Source organism: Octopus bimaculoides, chromosome 19 (assembly GCF_046866305.1).
Source record: "Octopus bimaculoides isolate indiv1 chromosome 19, ASM4686630v1, whole genome shotgun sequence".
NCBI lineage: Eukaryota > Metazoa > Mollusca > Cephalopoda > Octopoda > Octopodidae > Octopus > Octopus bimaculoides.
Window position 1 is genome coordinate 55,119,205 of NC_142946.1, and position 8,225 is coordinate 55,127,429.

Below are 8,225 nucleotides of genomic sequence, written 5' to 3' on the forward strand. Positions count from 1 at the left end.
GGCAACCCTATCATTTACCTATATATATATATATATATATATATATATATATATATATATATATATATATATATATGTATATGTATGTATATATATGTATATATATATATATATATATATATATATATATATATATATATATATATATATATATATGTCATATATATATGTATATATATATATATATATATATATATATGTCATATATATATGTATATATATATATGTATATATATATGTATGCATATATATATATATGTATATATATATATATATATATATATATATATATATATATATATATATATATATGTCATATATATATGTATATATATATATATATATGTCATATATATATGTATATATATATGTTATATGTATTTATTTTCTCCTAATTAATAAATAACTCGGACAAAATAAATTGGTTAATAGATACCAGGGTAGCAAAGATCACAAAATGACTGTGGTGTAACTCCTGTTTATGAGGTAGAAACTCCTTGTTATTTTGGGTAATTGAGTATATATAAATTTAATGAATGGAGTAAAACGCATATGTTAACTGCATACTTTTATTTCCAACATATGTTTCGAAGATTACAAAATATACCTTCCATAGGAATCGGTGATGTTAAAAGGAAGGTATATTTTGTAATCTTCGAAACATATGTTGGAAATAAAAGTATGCAGTTAACATATGCGTTTTACTCCATTCATTAAATTTATATATATATATATATATATATATATATATATATATATATATATATATATATATATATATATATATATATATATATATATATATATATATATATATATATATGTATATATATATATATATATATTAAAAATATTAAAAAAAAATATTTTCACAAGTTAATGGTCAAATAATATCTAGCAGTTTATTTTCTTCTTTCTTTGTTTTATTTACTTTCATAAGTCCAACGGTTTCTTTTATGAAAATGACAGCGTCCCTTACTCGTTCGCTACTTAACTTCATAGGCTAATATCCTAACTTAACAACACTTCTCACTTACTCCGCTTTCTAACGGTTTCAAGACCGATATGCTATACAGTGTCAATATGTTTCATGTCTTTTCAACTTGTTTATACACATGTAATCTGAGGACAACTATGAATGTTGTCTGTTTTTTACTGTCTGCTATGAATTAATCAAATCTGACCCTGAAGAGATACAATATTCCATATTTTATATTATGCATGAGTTAGTCTGGATATTGCATCGAAATGAGCATAGGTCATAATAAAGTTTTTACAATGGATCATCTTTTAGCTCTTATTTAAATTGATATATATACATATATATATATATATATATATATATATATATATATATATATATATATAAGAGGGTGAGATAGAGAAAAGGAGAAAGAATGAAGGCAAGAAATAAGAGTCGCGCGGATATATAAAACTTACTGTCGGGGTGCTTGCGTTTCATAAATAAATAAATGTAAAATATGTAAACAAACAAACGACAGGTAAAAAAAAACATATAACGTATACTGGTGAAAAAAATCACAAAATTTCCAAACTTTTTATTTCCAAGGACGTGATGAAAAAAAAAAACTGGAGAAATTCCTGTCAAAACGAAGAAAATCCAACTTATATGGGTATCCTGATCCGAAACTCCGCCGACCTACGGTCAAGGTGTGCTGGCCATAACCACCCTGTCATTTTTAAAAAATCATTTCTTGATATTTTTTCATCTGCTGTTTCAGAAAAAATCTATGTATTCGCAAACGAACGTTAAACATCCGGAGTTTTGTACTTTTTGAAACGTAGAATGTTTTCTAAGAAAATTTGAAATTATAAAAAGGAAATTCTACATTCGTAATTCGTATTTTACCATGTGGATTAAAAACAGAAAGTTTGAAAAAAAGAAAAAAATGTGATGGGGACGGGGAAACTAGAATTTAGAAAACGTGTTTTTTTTTTCGGCAAAATCGTAATCTTCGATATCGAAAATAGAAATCCGAAGAAATTTTTGAAAAAAAATGGAGGTGGAGGTGCTAACACCCGACATCCGCCCATATATATCATATACATGCGAGTTCTTAACTAAACAAAAACAACACTACACGATCTGAAAGGTACATGTGGAACATTTTCATTATAAGATGCTCATTTTTATGAAGTTATAAAGAAAAAAAGCCGGCGTGGAGGTATGCGTATATAGATTTTTGTGGTGAGTGCATATACTCTGATAGGCAAGGTAGCTCAGAATCAACCATAAGATTGTTACGGCGATAACCGAAACTGACCTGTCAGTCTAAGGAATTCTCGGTTCGTGTGATTGAAGCCCTAGCTGAGTGAGCGTTTCAGCACTTATTTCTGGCACGCCCTTAGTCAAGCAGTGGTGGAGGACAAACACCACACAGACACACACACACACACACACACACACGTGGAAAAAAACTGTAAACAATGGTATTCAACATAGATTGCGTGCGTAATTTCTTGATTTCCTGGAAAAAATAAAGAAGTGTTAGTATATAACTGACGCAATAGCTTGTTTTCTAAGAGCTTTTCCATCGCCTCAAGGGTATGTAAACGACTTTATTTATTATGAAGTGAACAGAGTGGAAGAATGAATGAAAGTATATATATTTCGTCATGATGAACCGTTAATCCCTACATATTTTTTTCTCTCTCCGTTTTTCTTGTTTCTTTCTCTCTCTTTTTCTTTCCCCCTCTCAATCCTTTCTGTCGAATAGCGTAGGTGCGAAATATCAAAGGCTTTTCCATTCTTTCCGAACGTCAAACTAATACACCTGCTTGTCCCCTCACCTGTCTTCTTTTATTTTCTGTAAATTTGAACTAACACACACACACATTAAGTTAGTTAAAATGTTTGTGACATATAGCTTATTAAGCATAACTACAGATGCGTACCCCACCGAATTTGTGGTCTCATAACTTCCAGAAAAATGATACTTTTTACCGAAATTTTATACAAATACCTTTCAAACGGCATGGATTACGATTATAAAGAAAATTTTTGGAAAGTTTTTTCCAAGGGGTGGGGAGAGAGCTTCGGATCAGGGAGCTTACATAAGTTAGAATTTCTACGTTTTGATGAATTTTTTAAATTTCTATTTTCACCACAGCTTTCGAAATGATGGTAGGCACCTTTTTCTAAAAAAAAAAAAATGTTCGGAAAAGTTATGATATTTTTTTTCTCCATCCCCACCACCGATTTTGACCAATTTTTTTTTTTTGGTAAGAAAAAAATTTTGTAAATATTTTCAGATGAAAAAGTGTGCGATTAAAGGGGAGATTTGGCTGTTGTTTCTAGCACATACCAAGACCACCCTCCTTGTTTCTCACTCTGACATGTATGGATGCTTTTCAGTATTTTTCTCCCCATAAGCACATTTTCTGGAATGTTGATGTGGGAGTAACACATGCATGGTCCATTGCTGGGATACAAGCAACAAAAAAAAAACATGGTAATTTAAATTTTTACCTGCACCCCAACCAAGTGAAGTTGTGTGTGTCTTTGTGCATATAAGAAAAAACATTTTCTAACAGAAAAGTCATCATCATCACCGTTTAACGTCCGTTTTCCATGCTAGCATGGGTTGGATAGTTCGACTGGCGTCTGGGAAGCCAGGAGGCTTCACCAGGCTCCAGTCTGATCTGGCAGCGTTTCTACAGCTGGATGCCCTTCCTAACGCCAACCACTCCATGAGTGTAGTGGGTGCTTTTTACGTGCCACTGGCACAGGGGCCAGAGGAGGCTGGCAACAGCCACGATTGGTTGGTGCTTTTTACATGCCACTGGCACGGGTATCACAACTACAATTTCCATTTGATTTTCATTTTGATATTGATGTACTTGACTCAATAGGTCTCCTCAAGCACAGCAGGTTGTCCTACGATCCAAGGTACTTTTCAATGGGCTGGGGCTGATTATGCAAAACTGGTGTAGTGAATTCACTTTATTTGCTGGGTCTTCGCAGTCACAGCATATCTCCAGAGGTCTAAATAAATTATCTTTTATGTACCTTTTTTTTAAAACCACTGTGGATAAATCCCAGCTATGACCTTCTTAGGCTCTCCAATATTTTAAAATTATAAACAAAAACAATGGTGAGCAGGAAATGGGCTGAGAAAAATCATAGAATTTCAATTTTTTTCTCTTTTTATAGCATAATTGTGTTTATGGGGGAAAGTACTAAAGAGCATCAATACATGTGAGAGTGAGAAAGAGGTGAGGAGGGTAGTTTTGGAAGGTGCTAGAAACAACAGCCAAATCTCCCTAAAATCACACACTTTTCCCTTTGAAAATATGAACTTTTTTTGTTTTTACTAAAAAAGCTTCTCCCATGGTTTTAAAGTGCAAAAAAATTGGTCAAAATCGATCTGGAGTGAGGTGGTGGTGAGGGAGGGTGTGTGAAAAAAAATTTTCAAAACTTTATTTTTCATTAAAAGATGCCCACCATCATTTCAAACGCTGTGGTGGAAAATAAATTGGAGAAAACCCCATCAAAATGGAGAAATTCCAACTTATGTGGGTTCCCTGATCTGAAATTCCGATTTTCCAAAACTCTCCAATGCCTAGGAAAAAAATTTCCACCAAAATTTCTTTATAATCCTAATCCATGCTGTTTGAATGTATTTCTGTTAAATTTCATTAAAAGATACCCATTTTCCTGAAAGTTATGAAGGAAAAAAGTCGGGTCGTGTGAATTTTGAGAAACTCTTCTCCCCACCGCCTTGGAAAAATTCTTTCCAACAAATCTCTGCATACTCTGAATCTACAGCACCTAAACGGTATTTGTTGAAAGTTTTGTTAAAAAGTGTCCATTTTTCTGGAAGTTATGAGACAACAAAGTGAGTAGGGTATATATTTGTAGTTATGGCAACTATTATACACACACATATATAAAGTTTATAGTTATGGCCAGTCAGAGAGCTCCTCTATGCTGATGACCTTGCACTAACTGCGGAGTCACTATCAGAACTAGAGAAGTTTCAGGTGTGGAAGCAAGGACTAGAATGGAAGCGCCTTGGAGTCAACCATGAGCAAGAACATGGGGGAGAGGCAAGTGTAGTACATGGACAAAGAAAGTGGAAGATGTACGTTGGTGGAGAAAGAGAGATAATTTGATGACTGAGGAGGGTGATCAAGTAAAATGAGGCTTGAGAGGACAGTGTTAAGAATGAAGGATGGATATCAAGTCGAATGGTTCTAGGTAGTGAAGAGGTTAAGCAATACGAAGGTAAAACTAGTGAAGTATGCTTGGGTAGTTAGCAGCCAGGGGAGGACAGTTTAGTATAAGCTCAGGGACCTTCTCTCACGGCTGGCAACAAAGGTCTTTTCCTCTAGAGTGAAAAGCAGATTGTATGATGTTTGTGTTAGAACTGTAATCCTACATGTGATTGAGACATGGACCTTGAATGCAGAGGATTTGAGAAGACTAGAAAGAACTGAAGCTAGCATGCTCCACTGGAGGTGCAATGAAAGCATGTTTGAACAACAATGTACAAATGTGTTGAGAATAAAACTGTGCATAAAAGGGATCAGATGTAGTGTGCAAGAAAAAAGGCTGTGCTGGCATGGACATGTGATGCTGCATAATGATGAGGATTGCTGTATAAAGAAGTAGTGCTCATTTAATGTGGATGGAGCTTGTGGAAGAGGAAGACCCAGAAAGACATGGACAAAATGGTGAAGATTGATCTCAGAACTTTGAACCTCATTAAGGAAATGACAAAGAACCAGGATGACCAGCAAAAAGCATTTCATCATGGCAAGTGACCAACAGGTGCACAGCATTGACAAGTGTGAAAGGCATTTGTGAGAATCACTGCTGTGCTGTCACTCCAATATCTATTGTGTTTTTTAGCACATGTCTGTGAAGAGATTTTCTCTCAGACAAAAATCACATCATGCTTTTCAACAATGTATATATATTTAGCATGATAAGCATGTTGATATATATATATATAGATAGATAGATAGATAGATGTAGATACACACACACACACACATACATACTGGGTAAAGTGTACCTATGTGTGTGTAAAAACACAGACACACAGGCATATATATTCTGTTCATATTTGCTCATTTCCAGTAACCTCCTGGCCAAGGTTTTATTTACTAAATTCTGTTACATTTTGTTCACATGAAGAACCTTTTAACTTGAGGTAATAATGGAGGATATGACAGGATGTGTGAAGTGGGGTAAGAGCCTAGGGCAGAAAGGAAGAAACCTGTAGCAATTAGGAGTCAAATGAGGGAGGTTTACAGTTGATTTAATACCAGGAAATTGAAACTTCTCAAATTTGAATGTCATGAAATATTATAACTAAAACTCCCTTTTTTAATATATATATATATTTTGGGGGAATTTTCTTTTTTTAATTTTTATTTCTGAACTGAAATTTTTGCATTATGGGAGGGTTGAATAAAAAAAATTTCTGAAATACTACTCTTTAAATTTTAGTTTTGCTTTTGGTGGGTGAGTGGCTGGGTGGGGGTGGGGATTGACAAAGAGGGTATTTTGCTTCTGTTTCTGTTAGTTCTGGTGAAGGAATACAATATTGGAATTATACCTTTTTCTAAAATTTTTATGTATGTCATACTTATTACCATTATTGTCCTTACACAGAAATCTTCATAATTTGAATGTTGTTGTTGTTTAACCCTAGGTCATTCCCCCATGAAGCAGATCTATCATGAAAAGCATGCAAAATGCATAGAAAATTTCGTGTTGGCCTCAAAAATCAAAGAGTAGTGTAAATAAGTTTGGATTTGTAAACTGTTTGATAGATTTAGGGATTGTACTATCTTGAGTGGTAAATTTAGAGGCTAGACAAGGAAGAGAATTAGCCTAGAGGGGATGCAGTTTAGTTTTGTGCCAGGAAGAAGTATCACTGATGCCATGTTCCTTGTGAGCCAAATGCAGGTGAAGCATTTAGCCAAGAGTAAGCGCCTATACTTGGCCTTTGTTGATAGAGAAAAGGACTTTGGTTCGGCTTCACAGTCTGCAATCTGGTGGTCATTGAGGATGCAAGATGAATTATAAGAGCCATCCATATAAGACACGTGCAGAGGTGTAACCAGGAAGGTGATAGTCACCAATGAGTTCAGGGATGAATTTAACATTCAGGTAAAAGTCCATCAGAATTCAGTTCTCAGCTCACTTCTGTTCCAAGCTACAACAGTGAAGTCCGAAAACAACTGTCTGTTGAAATTCCTATATGTTGATCACCTAATTTTTATAACTGAATCCATACCAGATTTAGAAGAAATGACAGATGTGGAGGCAAAATGTAGAATCATGAGGTCTTTAAGTGAATTTAGCAAAGACTAAAGCAGGAAAGAAGACAAGGCCTTGCTACCATCAAGGAAATTGTCGACATGCAGGAAAGGAGTTGGTAGGAATTCTATAGTGTGTACCCGCTTTAAATTATGGATGCACTAGAAGAGAAGTGGGGTTGCAAGCAGGCCCAGAGAAACATTTTTCATATGCAGTAGTTGCACAAGAACAATAAAGATTAAGACCTGATGAGAAAGAGATTTTCTCAAATGCTCAGGAGGCTCACCAGAAGTAATTGATAGCTTTTGTGATTTCAGTGATCAAATTAGCAGTGATGTTTGGATGTTCTGAAGGCATAGTAGCCATAGTAAAAGCAGATTGGAAAACAAATTCAGCAAGTTTGTTCCTTTGCTGGCAACAAAGTGTGTTTTTACTCAGAATGAATGGTAGTTTGTGTGAAGTTTGTGTACAATGCTAAACAGTAATGAGTGAATGCATGGAATTTGCAAAGACTGAAAAGAAATGATGCAAAACTGGATGTGCAACGTTAGTGTGCATGAATGATGGAATACGAGCAAGTTGAGAGGAGAACTGGATATAAGAAGACTCATATGTAGTGGGCAAGTGTAGCTGATACAGCTTTCATATGTCACAAATTCAAAAAGAATGGAACTTGTAGAAGGTGTTTAGTGTTGGTTTGTTTTATATCTTTGTTTAGTCAAAAATTTAAGCAACAGCCTAAAGATCATCATCATCATCATCATCATCTTCATCAACATCATCATTTAATGTCTATTTTTCATGCAAGCAGAGGTTGGACGGCTGGCATGATTTTGACAAAGATGAAAATAATAAAATAAGCACTGGGGCTGATTTAATCAACTCTTACAATTTAGGAGGTGAGTCCATATTAATAAAGCTATAGTCTAAT

At 34.3% G+C, this 8,225-nt stretch overlaps 1 protein-coding gene across 5 annotated transcripts in view; it reads left to right on the plus strand.

The window, feature by feature from the left end:
- The window catches only part of LOC106875392 (uncharacterized), a 57,987-nt gene that overhangs the window by 3,416 nt on the left and 46,346 nt on the right, over positions 1-8,225 (plus strand). Inside the window, exon 1 of one of the 5 annotated variants that reach the window (XM_089337795.1) lies at positions 1,501-2,566. The exons of 2 other annotated variants lie outside the window; for them this stretch is intronic. The gene's annotated coding sequence lies outside the window, so the exon portion shown is untranslated. Of the gene's footprint in view, positions 1-1,500; positions 2,567-8,225 lie in introns of those variants that run through there. 2 more of the 5 variants (XM_089337797.1, XM_089337796.1) reach the window with 2 other exon arrangements.